Source organism: Cetorhinus maximus, chromosome 34 (genome assembly GCF_964194155.1).
Source record: "Cetorhinus maximus chromosome 34, sCetMax3.hap1.1, whole genome shotgun sequence".
NCBI classification, from domain to species: domain Eukaryota; kingdom Metazoa; phylum Chordata; class Chondrichthyes; order Lamniformes; family Cetorhinidae; genus Cetorhinus; species Cetorhinus maximus.
In genome coordinates this window covers 2,463,859-2,478,302 of record NC_135912.1, presented here as the reverse complement: position 1 = coordinate 2,478,302, position 14,444 = coordinate 2,463,859, and the positions used below count along the sequence as shown (strand labels likewise).

The 14,444-nt window shown below is 39.8% G+C and overlaps 1 long non-coding RNA gene across 2 annotated transcripts in view; it reads left to right on the top strand.

Annotated features, from left to right (window-relative positions):
* Window positions 1-12,595, top strand: part of LOC144671754 (uncharacterized) — a 33,428-nt gene extending 20,833 nt beyond the window's left edge. Inside the window, exons 4-5 of one of the 2 annotated variants that reach the window (XR_013574003.1) lie at window positions 1,287-1,375; window positions 12,511-12,595. This is a non-coding gene — a long non-coding RNA (uncharacterized LOC144671754). Of the gene's footprint in view, window positions 1-1,286; window positions 1,376-2,745; window positions 3,142-12,510 lie in introns of those variants that run through there. The other variant, XR_013574002.1, reaches the window with a different exon arrangement.
* Window positions 12,596-14,444: the final 1,849 nt, after the last annotated feature.

Here is a 14,444-nt window from a genome sequence, read left to right as displayed (position 1 = left end):
GGTTTTTCCCTCTTGTTGGTTCCTCCACCACCTGCTGAAAACCCAGTCTCACAGCTATGTCCTTTAGGACTGGGCCAGCTTGATCAGTTGTGGTGCTATCGAACCACTCTTGGTGTTGAACGTTGAAGTCCCCACCCAGACTACATTCTGTGCCCTTGCCACCTTCAGTGCTTCCATCAAGTGGTGTTCAACATGGAGGAATACTGACTCATCAGCTGAAGGAGGACAGTAGGTGGTAACCAGCAGGAGGTTTCCTTGCCCATGATGTCATGAGACTTCAAGGGGTCCAGAGTCAATGTTAAGGACTCCCAAGGCAACTCCCAATTGTATACCACTGTGCAGCCATCTCTGGTAGGTCTGTTTGGCATGCAAGTAATCACGTGTTTTAGCTTCACCAGGTGGACACTTCATTTTTAGGTATACTGCTCCTGGGATGCCCTTCTGCACTCTTCTTTTCTGGTGCCTGGGTTGATGCCGGGTAATGTGCCTGGTTTCATTCCTTTTAGACTTTGTGGCAGTTTGATACAACTGAGTAGCTTGCTAGGCCATTTCAGAGGGCATTTAAGAGTTAACCACATTGCATCTTGTACTCTAATCTTCCAGCAAGTTACCTGAATTGCTTAGCATTTCAGTTCAATTGCGAGTATTGTTACTGAAGCAATAAAGCTAGACTAGTAGATGAGACAAGAATATAAGCCAGCCTGCAAGATTTTCTGTTCTAGAAGACAGACTGAAGAATCTCTGCACAAGAAATAAAGTCAACAATATAAATGGACATAGAGAAATTATGCATGTATATAATGGCAATCAACCCAGAAATATCACTTAGAGTCCTGTTTGATAAACATACAATTTATCTTGATCTGAATCAATGGCCTTGATAACATCGTATGTTACATGGAGCCAAATAATGTTTCCTCAGACTCACCATGAGCAGCTCCACAAACCATCCACTGGTTTATAATGGGAGTCTTCTATCCAGAATGTATATTCTGTAACGTTTCCTGTCACCTTCCATCTATTGCTCTTTATTGATTGGCCCAAAGCTAACAGCTGCAAATTAAAAATTAGAGGTAGAAAACATTTAAAACAAAAGCTAGGAAAGCAGTTGGGAATCTATCCTGAGAACCTAGGAAAGGCTTGGAAGGAAAAAACAACCAATCTTGACTGACCTGTCAGAATAACCCAGCTGGGATGGAACTTCCTTTCTCAATGTACTCATTTTGATGCCATCTTCTCTTTTGGTTTCAAATGGCTAATCTCCTTCTCTTGTCCTTGTTTTCAAGGTCGGCTGTGTTTTTGAAGGGAGCAACTACCACTTTAAGGCTCATGAATATCCAGATTTGTGTTCATGATGGCATTCTACTCAATTCCAGTAAGTGAAATGTAGAAGTTTCCATACACAGTTGTCACGTGCTGTACGGTACTGATCAGATAGCAGATTGTGGGGACAATGGCTCTTTCCAGTTTGAGCTGAGGTAAATCATGTTACCCTTTTCATAACCCTGGGCAAACTACATCCCATTTCTTTTTCTGGCTTCTAAAGCAGTTTGCATCACTGTTGAGTGTTGGAAAAAGGAATGAGAAAGAAATACCTTTCACACACTAAACTGCGGTGTTGTTTGGTTCCTGGTTCTTGACCTCCAGAAACTGCCAGCTTCAGATCCTGTGCCAGGGTCATCTTTATTACAAATCTGCCCACATGAGAGCAGCAAATGTAATTGCATAGCACAAGGGCTGGACTATTTATTCTAGAGTAAAATGGTTAAGAAAATGAGTTGGCTGAGGAATCAAACAAATTGCTGAGGAGTTGCACTCTTTGTATTTCTCTTGCCACACCTGCTCAGTTGGCACCACACGTGCTGAGTGTTTTCAGCATTTTCTGTGTTTATTTCTTATTTCTGGCATCTTGCTTTGCAGAATAACGTGTCCTGCTCCCCCCTATTATTGTAGAGTGAGGTATAAAGATCATCTGTAGCAATGTTTTTTTTGAAAAATTGATTATTGTGCCACAGCCCCAACTTGTGTCTAGCTCAAAGGTCATTTCTTGGGATTGCTGCTGCATAATGGGGTGATTGGGGTGTAGGCCTGTGCCTGTGATTGCCCACACAGTGAACCACTGATTTTAATGGTGACATTGTGAGCAGTTGCCTAATGGAAGCTAGATCCTTGAAGCTGATAGGTGAGGGGGAGCTCTATTGGAGCAGTAGTTTTGTTTTCATGGGGCCTTTTCACTTGCTCCAAATAAGCTAGGTATGCTGCATTCCTAATGGCGTTCTCTTGACTTCTTTTGTTTGTCAACAAGAAAAGCAAAGGGAATCCCAACTGGGTTAACATTCCACAGCTGTCTAGGCAGAGAAATTCTGAGCAGTATATAAAATAAAAAATTACCACTGACTCCTTATGATCTGCAGATAAAGGTTATTTTCCCTGCCTATTTCAGTGAACTGCTAAAGAGAATTGCTGGATTCTCAAAGGCAGTCTCTACCTATCCTTCATCACAAAATACCTGGTAGAGGAATGCCTTAACTGGTAAAGGGGAGGCGAGCCACTTAAGTCACCCAGTCAGTGTTGTGGAAACTATGTAGTGCAGCATTGGTGGATGTAAGCAGATGATGGATTAAATGCTATGTAGTAATTTTTTTTAAAGAAAATTACCAGTAGGGATGGGTTCCATTTAAGGTTTGTAGACACAGTATCTGTGGAAATACAGATGACACTGTGATTACAACATTCACGTTACAGCTTTTCTGCAACTCCTTCAAGAATAAAGCACCTTATCTTTGGAGAAAAAGAGGGGAGAAATATACCAGCCACTGAATATGATGATGTGAAAAAATGTGTATTTTTGTCAGTCCACCTTTGGCTCTGTAACAGGTGCTTTGATTCTGTTAGGAACCATTAACTCTTAAAGAGAAATTTGAACACCCAGTGATTTACTGAAAGAAATTATGCCATAAGGTTTCACATTTTTAAACAAAGGCAAACTTTATTGTATATAAAGAGAAATTTAGCAAAGCAGGCACCACTAACTTGTTATGATGCAGCAGATGATATGTCAGGTGGATCAAATCCACGAGGGAATTTAATCATGCAGTCACAACAATTTTGCAATTTGTATTTTATTTTGAGATGCGTGTCCCGAATAAATCCACCAAGACTCGAGATTTTTTACAAAACTAAATTAAACATTTATTAACAAAGAAAAGATTTCAAGCACATACATAGGTCTACAATTTACTACTATAATAACTCCTAAAACCCCTAATTAATCTAGCTTCCAGTTACACCCCTGTTAAGGCAATGTTTAAAAAAATAGATTTTAAATAGATTACCACAAATTACCACAATACCCTGGACAGTAGAATTCAAAGTGGCTTTTCCCAACTTTGGTTTCTGTAGACAACAGCTTAGTAAACATCTAATAGAGGCTTTTCACACTTCTGGTAGATTTTACAATACTTTCCTTAACACACAACCTCATTCTGCTTTATACATGTTTCTCTCTTTTAATGCAACTTCCGTTGTTCCCATATGTCTTTGGAACTTTACTTTTGTAATAATATAAATTATTGCATGGTGCTAATGTTATCAGTAACCTTTGGGAAAAAATAAACACACTGCTTGGCCTAGCTTCTCTGGCTAGGTGTAACATCCTACCATCTCTTTGAAAATCAAACTACCCTGATTTATCTAAAAATGCTAATTCTCCTCACCTCACATTCTAAAACTTCAGCCTTGTTTACTTATTTAGCATTTCAAACCTAGTTTCCTTTTGATAATTCAAAGCCTCCATACCAGCTGTCTCCAAGTCAATTAAATTCCACACACACACAGTATCCAAACCCCACTATTAACCTACTTTTACAATAAATCACAATAATATTATGAGAATTATTATACTTTTGTGCCACCCCCCTTACGAGAAAATGAACCATCATAATTTAAAGAGACGGCTTCATTTTCTTAACCCATTTTACAATATCTATACTTATCTATATACTCTCACTATTTATTACCAGGTGCATGCATTAACATAATATATATACAAATCCTTGGTATTAACAGAAATTTTTCCAGTCCAGTGTCCAGGTTTTAAATGTCCGATTTTCCTTTTAAGCCGTAAGCTCTCGACAATGCATCTGCAATTAGGTTTTCTCATCCAGCCACATGTATAATCTGTAGATAAAATGGTTGCAGTAATAAACTCCATCTGAATAGCCTTGCACTACAGTCTCAAAATTTGTCCAAAAGATTGTGGTCTGTATAAAAACTGTTTCTGATGAATTGTTTGCAATGTAAATCTCAATGCTGCAAAGTTAACACCAGACCCAGAGTCTCCTTTTCAATTGTTGAATATCTTCTGTGTTGTACATTCAACTTCCGTGAAAAATACCCTATTGGCTTCTCAATTCCAGTTTCATCATCTTGCAACAGTATGGCTCCAGTGCCGATATCGCTTCCGTCAATGGCCAACTAAATTGCTTGGCATAATTGGGTACTGCCAAAATTGATGATGTAGTTAATACAGTTTTCAAACTGTCAAATGCTTTCTGACATTCCTCTGTCCATTGAAACTTGTTATTTTTTAATACTTCAGTCAATGGTGTAACCACACTACTAAAATCTAGTACAAGTTTCCGGTAAAACTCACTGATCCCCTGAAATCTCAAAACTTCTCGTTTTGTTGTAGGTGCGGGGAAACCCACGATAGCTTTGACTTTCACATCTTTCAGAGCCACCTTACCATGTCCAATGGTATGGCCTAGATATGTAACTTGCGCTTTTGCAAATTCATTTTTAGCCAAGTTCATCACCAAATTAGCTCTTGGTAGGTGACTAAATAATTCTTCCAGATGTTGTAAATGCCCCTCCCACGTTTGACTGAAAACTATCAAGTCGTCAATATAAACAGCACAATCGCTCAGTCCTGCAACTACTTTGTTTGTCAGCCTTTGAAATGTTGCAGATGCATTTTTCATACCAAATGGCATGGCTTTAAACTGATATAGTTCATCTGGTGTCACAAAAGCTGATATTTCCTTTGCCCTCTCCAAGAATGGTACTTGCCAATATCCTCTCAGCAAGTCAATCTTTGTGATAAACTTTGATTGTCTCACTTTCTCAATGCAATCTTCCAACTGTGGTATAGGACATGAATCCGCTTTTGTCACTGCATTCATCTATCGATAGTCCACACACAGTCTTTGCGTTCCTTCCGGTTTCGGTACCATCACAATAGGCAAACTCCAGTTACTGCACCTAGACTCAATGATGTCATTTTGAACCATGAATTCAAATTCTTTCTGTACTTGTGATAACTTTGCTGGATTTAATCTGTAAGGATGTTGCTTTATGGAAGATGAAATTTTTACACTCAAATCATGTGTAGCTAAATTTGTCCTCCCCAGCTTATTCCCACAAATAGCTTTGTGTGGCTGCAGTAGCTTCTCCAAATCATTTTGACATGTCTGGAAGGTAACTCAATATTACATTTAAATTTTCAAGTACCTCATTATCGAATTTGATTAGAGAAAATCAATTTCAAAATCCTTCATTTCTCCCTCTTTCTCTTTATCTACCACTATTAATACCTCCTCTTGGTCCTATTCCCTGTCAAGTACTTTTTAAGCATATTTACATGATGCACTCTTTGCTTCTTTCTTCTATCTGGAGTATTTATTAAATAATTTACTTCACTCAGTTTCTTTTCAATCCTCGAAGGCCCACTAAATCTTGCCTTTAACGAGTCACCCAGTACTGGTAACAGGACTAGCACTTTCTCTCCAGCAACAAAACCACGAGCTGTAGCTTTCCTATCTGCCTTCACTTTCATCACCTGTGGTGATACCTTTAAATGTTCCCTAGCCAACTGACATTCTCTGTCCAATCTTTCTCTGAAGTTTGATACATTATCCAGGAGAGTAGTTTCTGAATTTTGACCCACCAATTTCTCATGAATCCATTTCAGTGGTTTTCTTATCTCAGGAGCATCCCTAATATCAAATAACAAGAATGGAATTCCCCATCCCAGTCCTGTGGATAGTTCTGACTATACACCTTCATCATAGTTTTTAAAGTTTGATGCCATCTTTCCAAAGCCCCTTGTGATTCAGGATGGTAAGCTGTTGACTTAAACTGTTTTATCCCCAAACTATTCATTACTTTCTTAAACAGCTGTGACATGAAATTTGAACCCTGATCTGATTGTATTTCTTCTGATAAACCATATCTTGTTAAAAAAAAATTAGTCAACTCTTCCACAATTCTCTTTGTTGTAATATTTCTCAAAGGTATTGCTTCAGGAAACCTTGTAGACACATCCATTATTGTTAGTAAGTACTGATTTCCACTTTTAATCTTAGGGAGGGGTCCTACACAATCAATAATAACCCTAATAAAAGGTTCTTCAAATGCTTGAATTGGAATTAATGATGCCAGCTTAATCACTGCTTGTGGTTTCCCTATCACCTGACATGTGTAAAATGTTCTACAGAATTTAACTACATCTCTATGCAATCTAGGCCAATAAAAATGTTTTTGTATTTTCGCCTGTGTCTTTGTAATTCCTAAATGTCCCCCATTGGAATTTCATGAGCTATTCTCAATATCTCATTTCTATATCTATATGGTGTAACAATCTGATGTACTTCCATCCAGCTTTCACCTGCTAAAACCTGATATGACTGCCACTTTCGCATTAATCACTACCCTTAAGGTAATAGCATTCTGAATACATTCTGGCTCTGTTTCTGAGTAAGCTGTCTGATATAACTGTTCTATTTGTGGATCCTTCTTCTGTAACTCTACCGTCTGCCCTGTAACTCTACCGACTGCCTTGAGCTAAATGCCTCAGCTGCGTTATCCTCCATTCTTTCTTCCTGAACAAACTTATCAAAGACTCTGATGAAGAGTCATACAGACTCGAAACGTTAACTCTGTCTTCCTCTCCACAGGTTCTGTCAGACCTGAGTTTTTCCAGCAATTTTTGTTTTTGTTATTAAAGACAGTGGCAGCTAATTGAATTTCAACACCTTCTCCCTGCCTTTTAACTTCCTCGCCTTCCTGTTTCAACCTGTGAGTTTGTGATCTTGTTACCACACAATCTGGAAACAACCCAGGGCATTCTTTCTGCAACACTTCTGTTGAAAACACCTCTACAGGCTGCTCAACTACCATATGCATCACCCACATCTGTGACCCAGCGATATCATTACCTAAAATAAATTGAACCCTTGCAATGGGCAGTTTTTCCACTATTCCAACAAACACCTCACCTGTTTTCCACTTAGTCTTGAAGTTTACCTTCCACAATGGAATAGGTTTAGCATCTCACGAACCCCACTTATTACCACCTGTTGCTGCAATACTCTTCCTGAACGATAAATATCACTATCCCACAACATAAGGATTGACTAGCCCCGTGTTAATATCTTTACCTACTCCACCCTGTTCGCATGGAAAGTTCACATACAAAATCCTTAAACATTTCTGCAACCTGCTCCTCAGAACTCCCATGGGTAAATTATGAACACGCTCCCACTTCTTTACCTATCACTGATTCTTTCTGTTTTACCTGTACACAAACCACTGGTTTTTCCTGTGCCTGAACCTCAGAACCCACTGTACTTTTACTTCCAGAACTTTTCTGCATCCCAATAATTCCAACAGATTTTCCTTGTAATATCCAACACACTGACTTTGTGTGCAAGTTCATTACAGTGAAAGCACCTCAACTTTCGAGTGTCACTTCTACCCTCAGCACCTTCCTTCTTAACCTGAGAAAAAACTTCCTGGAAATTTCCACCTACTCCTTTTCTTCCCTGACCACCCACCTTCCTTTCACCTTCCCACTTTCTATCCTTCTCTGATTTAAAAGGGTGACGAAAAAGAGGTTTAGATCTATGAACTAACTCAATCATCAGCTATTTCTGCTGCCTGTCTTACCATTTGAACCCTCTGTTCCTCCATATGAGTTCTCACTAGTGAAGGAATTGAATCTTTAAATCCTTCCCAAATAATTACTTCTCTAAGAGCTGCATATGTTGTCTCTATCTTTAATGTCCGTATCCACCAGTCAAAATTACTTTGTTTTACTCTCTCAAACTCAATATAAGTTTGCCCAGGCTGTTTTCTCATATTCCTAAATTTTTGCCTGTATGCCTCGGGAACCAACACGTATGCACTCAAAATAGCCTTTTTACCACATCATAGTCCACTGACGTTTCTGGTGACAGTGAAGCATAAACCTCGTGCTCTACCCACTAACCATTGTAACAACAATGTCTAGTTTTCTTATGGCCATTTCATCTGTTTAGCTATCTTCTCAAATGAAATAAAAAACGCCTCCACATCTCTTTCTTCAAACTTCAGAAGAGCTTGCACAAATTTAAACATCTTCCCACAGGGTTTTAGGTTAACTTTTTTTCATCATCAGAACTTTCCTCAACATCTGATGTCTCTTTTTTAAAATCCAGCTTTTTAAGTCGGCCCTCTGTCCCTTTCCTTCTCTCTTTCCTCCATTGTTAACGTTTCCCTCTGGATATCGAATTTTCGAATTTCCATTTCTTTTTGAAATAATCTCTCTATTTTTACCTTTGTTTTTCTGCAGCCTCTAGTTCCAGTTTTTTCATTTCCAATTCTTTTTCCTTTTGCCTCCAATTCAAGTTTTTTCAGTTCCTTGGCTTGTTCAAATTCAAGCCTCTTCATTTCTAACTGAACTCTCTCTACCTCCAGCTGTGACTCATTAGTGTCAGGTGTCACTTCCAACTTTAAATGCTGTGCTATCACTTCAACTATGTCTGCTTTCTTTGACTCAACAGGTAACCTCAACTGCAACTTATCCACCAACTCTGTTAGCTTACCCTTAAGATATTTTTTGTAAACCCAATCAAAGTTATATCTTCTACTCCCAAAAACGTTTTAGCCATGGATACAGCCATTTTTGCAGCCTCACCACTTTAAAAATCCCTCACACCAACTCCTGAGTTCAAAGTGTTTCTTGTACTCGTAACCTTAAGGTTCACCAACTCCAAACCAATCAAGCAATTTCAAATATCCTGCAATTTGTATTGACGTGGCAGATGATGTGTGCCAGGAAGATCAAATCCATGAGGGAAACTTGATCACGCGGTCGCAACGATTTTGCAATTTATATTTTCGAGATGTGTGCCCTGAATTCAGTAGTAATAAACCCACCAAGACTCCGAGATTTTTTTTACAAAACTAAATTAAACATTTATTAATGAAAGAAAAGGTTTCAAGCACATGCCTAGGTCTACAAATTACTACTATAATAACTCCTAAAACCCCTAACTAACCTGGCTTCCAGTTACACTCCTGTTAAGGCAACAGTAAAAAAATAGATTTTAAACGGATCCAGGCAAATCACAATATCCTGGACAGTAGAATTCAAAGTGGCTTTTCCCAACTTCTGTTTCGGTAGACAGCAGCTTAACACACAACTACTGAAGGCTTTTCACACTTCTGGTAGATTTTACAATATTTTCCTTAACACACAACCTCACTTTGCTTTATACATGTTTCTCTCTTTTAATGCAACTTCCGTTGTTCCCATGTGTCTTTGGAACTTTACTTTTGCAATAATATAAATCATTGCATGGTGCTAATGTTATCAGTAACCTTTGGGAAAAATAAACACACTGCTTGGCCTAGCTTCTCTGGCTAGGTGTAACATCCTACCATCTCTCTGAAATTCATACTACCCTGATTTATCTAAAAATGCAAATTCTCCTCACCTCACATTCTAAAACTTCAGCCATGTTTACTTATTTAGCATTTCAAACCTAGTTTCCTTTTGATGAGTCAAAGCTTCCAGACCAGCTGTCTCCAATTCAATTAAATCTCCTTCACCCCCCCCCACCCACATCCCCCACCGCCACCACACCACCCTCCCCCCACACCGCCACCTAGGATTTCCCCTCCAAGTCACTCACCATCCTGACTTGGAAATATATCGCCATTCCTTCACTGTCGCTGGGTCAAAATCCTGGAACTCCCTCCCTAACAGAACTGTGGGTGTACCTACACCACATTGACTGCAGCAGTTCAAGAGGGCAGCTCACCACCACCTTCTCAAGGGCAACTAGGGATGGGCAATAAATGCTGGCCCAGCCAGTGAAGCCCACATCCCGTGAATGAATTTAAAAAAAAAACACAACACAGAGAAACTATCCAAACCCCACTATTAACCTACTCAAAAATCAATAACAATAACATTGAATTATTATACTTTTGTGACAAACTTAACACAATAGCTTATAAAGATTTATGCTATAAGTCCTCCCTCCCTCCCCAAAAAAAGAGTTCCCTTATACATTACAAGAATCTTGAAACTTCTTTAGGGACCAACCCACAAGGTATGCTGCAGCCCTCTGCTATTTACTGTAATTCTCCACAGTTTTTCAGCTATTCTCTGAAGTATTGAAAGGAATAAAATTTATAGGAATCCTTCCATTTGCCAGCTCTTGTCTAAGGGATCCTCCAATTTTCTTTAACGAGCTCATGACTGTGGACTCTTCAGTTCAATCATGGGATTTAAATATCAGGAACACCTGGTTCCTAATGACCCTCTATGCTCCCACAGCTTCTGTATAGTTTCTGGTCCCACAGCTGATTCCCAGCTCCTGGCAGATGCTTTCTCTCTGCCTGTTCCAGGCTGACTTCTATGACTGCTTCCAAGCTAACTGCAAACTACCCTTTGCCCCAAGGCTGTGTGAGGATCACTGTAGATTTCTTCCTCTAGCTTTGAGCTAGGTAAATTTTCCTGCTTCTTTTCCCCTCGTGAATTCCAAACTGAGCTTGAGCCTCCACCCTCATTCCATGTAGTGAATGATAAAGTTAGTATTTTATCTGCTTAACATGGAGGCCTGACTAACATTTATTTGCATTGGCTCTCCCAACTCTGAGCTATAGCCTACAACAAAACCAAAACTGCAACTGCCTCTGAATGCTTCCAAACTAAACTGCTTGCAACCAAACACAGGTAAATTAAATAAAAGAACCATGTACCTCCACAGCCTGTCTCTATAACAACATGACATGTTTTGGGATGCTCTTGAACAGAAATGTAAACAAATGATTTTACCTTCACTACTACCCTTTGATTCTGTAACCCATATTGTCCAGGTCTTGCTGCAACTGAAGCAGTCTGTGTCCATATGCAGCAAGACCTGGACAACCTTCAGGCTTGGGCTGACAAATGACAAGTAACATTCATGCCAAATAAGTGCCAGGCAATGACCATCTCCAACAACAGAGAATCTAACCATCTCCCCATGACATTCAATGGCATTAGAATCTCTGAATCCCCCACTATCAACGTCCTGGGGCTTACCATTGTCAAGAAACTGAACAGGACAAGCCATATAAATACTGTGGCTACAAGAGCAGGTCAGAGGCTAGGAATCCTGTGGCGAGTAACTCACCTGACTTTGCAAAGCCTGTCCACCATCTACAAGGTTCAAGTCAGGAGTGTGATAGAATACTCTAGACTTAGTGCAGAGTGCAGCTCCAACAACACTCAAGGAGCTTGATACCATCCAGGACAAAGCAGCCCGCATGATTGGCTCCCTATCCACCACCTTGAGCATCATTCCCTCCAACACTGACGCACAGTGGCAGCAGTGTGTGTTACCTGTAAGATGCACTGCAGTGACTCACCAAGGGTTCCAAACCTGTGACCTCTATTACCTCGAAGATCAAGGTCAGCAGATGCATGGGACCGTACCACCTGCAAGTTCCCCTCCAAGCCATACACCATACTGACTTGGAACTATATCACCGTTCCTTCTGTCGCTGAGTCAAAATCCTGGAACTCCCTTCCTAACAACACTGGATGTACCTACACCACATGGCCTGCAGTGGTTTAAGAAGGTGGCTCACCACCACCATCTCAAGAGTAATTGGGGATGGGCAATAAATGATGGCCTAGCCAGTGATGCCCATTTCTCATGAAGGAATTAAAAATGAATTCATATTGCTAATGGAGTTTACAACCCTTTCCCCAGACTCCCTAGGTCTGTGAAGAAACTCCCATGTTTACAAAGTTGATTTCAGCTTCCTTTCATCTGTAAACTATATATACATAATTTAAAGCTTTTATTGAAGTAAGGGCAGACCTTCTGCCTCTATTATGCTAAGATAAAAGGCCCCCTATTATTTATGGCTTTCACACTGTTAACTCCGACTGTGAAGATAAATGTAAGTTACCTTCTAACTGTAATTAACTCCAAGCTTGTTTGAGTTGCATTTACATTAGAGTTAGTTTCTCAACCAGGTGCCCCCATTTTTCAAGTTAAAACTTTAATTCCAAAGGCTAAAAGTTATATTCTAAAACATATAAACCATGAACCTGATTTTCGCAACACAGTAAATATGGAATGAAAAGGTTTTGTGGCAAACATGTGGTTGTAGAGGGAGACAACTTAAATAATTATGTACAACTCCTTATATTCTCTCGCTAAATGTTATTTTCCCTATTTGTTTCAGAGTGATCTGCTAAAGGAAATTGCTGGATTCTCTCAATCTCCGCATAAACTTCATCCCAAAACACCTGCATTCATCACAGCAGCACACCATGGTTTGCATGTACTGAATATCCAAACCATTGTGTGCTGTTATGGGGAGTGCGGGGAAGTCCAGTTGACAGTGGGACAAAAGGGCTGCCTTCAGTGTTTTTAGGGTTTGTATGGAATGGAAACTTTTTCCTCCTCATAAGAGGCTCTTTCTCCCTAATCCATCTTTAGCCAGCTAATTGCATCCATGGATTCAAAGAGATTTCACCAAAGGCAATGCTAGCTATACTATGGTGTTTAGGAATCAGCCCAATTTGTGACCAGGTGTGCCATCGTGATTCCTCAATTCCTCACTCACTTTTAGATTTCCCTCTCTCTCTCTCCCCCCCCCCATCCCCTCTGCTGTCCTGTTGTATCATTGTTGTTGGGACAGTAGTATATTGGTAATGTTACTGGATTAATAATCCAGGGGCCTGGACTAGTGATCCAGAGACATGAGTTCAAATCCCACCACTGCAGCTGGGAAATTTAAGTTCAATTAATTAAATAAAGCTGGACTAAATAGTCTCAGTAATGGTGACCGTGTAACTACTGGATAGTCATAAAAACCCATTTGGTTCACTAATTTTCTTTAGGGAAGGAAATCTGCCATCCTTACCCACTCTGGCCTGCATTTGACTCCAGACTCCCTACAATGAGATTGACTTTTAACTGCCCTCTTAAATGGCCTAGCAAGCCACTCAATCATATTCAAGGTGGTGGTTCACAGCCACCTTCTCAAGGGCATTTAGGGATGGGCAATAAATGCTGGCCTTACCAGTGACATCCACATCCTGTGAGTGAATAAAAAAATAAAATATGTTAAGTATGGTCAGTGACTTCTCTGAATTTTCTATTATTTCTCTTTGGCACATAATCTACAGGCATTTAATCATCCTTCCTTACATTAACAATAAAAATTGTCAGACTTTTTTTGCTTTTAACACGTAAGTAGTTTCGTGGCCCCCTCACTTCCCTATCTGCTCCATATACAGCAAGATTGAACCTGGATTGTTGCTGGTGTGCGTGACTCCTGGAAGAAGCGGGAAGAATAATGGATTGGTATTTGTCAAAAATTAAAGAGCAAGAGTAGTCTGAATTCACAATTTTAAATGACTTAACAGCTACTTTACCTCTATTTGATGCTTTAAAACTAGTTAGAAATAGCTTTAAAACACATGCTTCATATAACCCCAACCCACTTGCAATAAAGTAAAAGTGAACTACTGCGAATGCTGGAAATCTGAAACAAAAACAGAAAATGCTGGAAAAGCTCAGCAGGTCTAACAGCATCTGTGGTGAGAAAAACAGAGTTAACGTTTTGAGTCCGTATGACTCCTCTTCAGAGCTAAAGAGAAGTAAAAATGTGATAAAATTTATACTGTTTAAGGTGGGTGGAGCAGGTAAAACTGGATAGAAGGCCAGTAAGGTCAAACCTTAATGCCACCATCAACACCTCCTTTAGCCAGCACCACTATCATCAACACCCATTATCACTGGTCTTCTATCCAGCTTCACCTGCCCTCTTCTGCCCCCCCACCCCCAAACAGCATAAATCTCATCCCATTTTTACTTCTCTTTAGCTCTGAAGAAGAGTCATACGGACTTGAAAACATTAACTCTTTTTCTTTCTCTCCACAGATGCTGTTCCACTTTCATTAAAGGTCAATGTCCCTTTTGCCTTCCTAATTACTTGCTGTGGTATGGTGCTCTGTGATATGAGACAAGCAAGTGCATGAGCAGTACTGAAGGCGTATTTCAGTTGTTACTGCTACTCCCAAATAACAATTGCTTCAGAAGGCTAGGTGTTGTTCACCCCTCCCCTTCCAAATGAAAATCAAAACTTTTATATTTCAGAATGACTGAGTA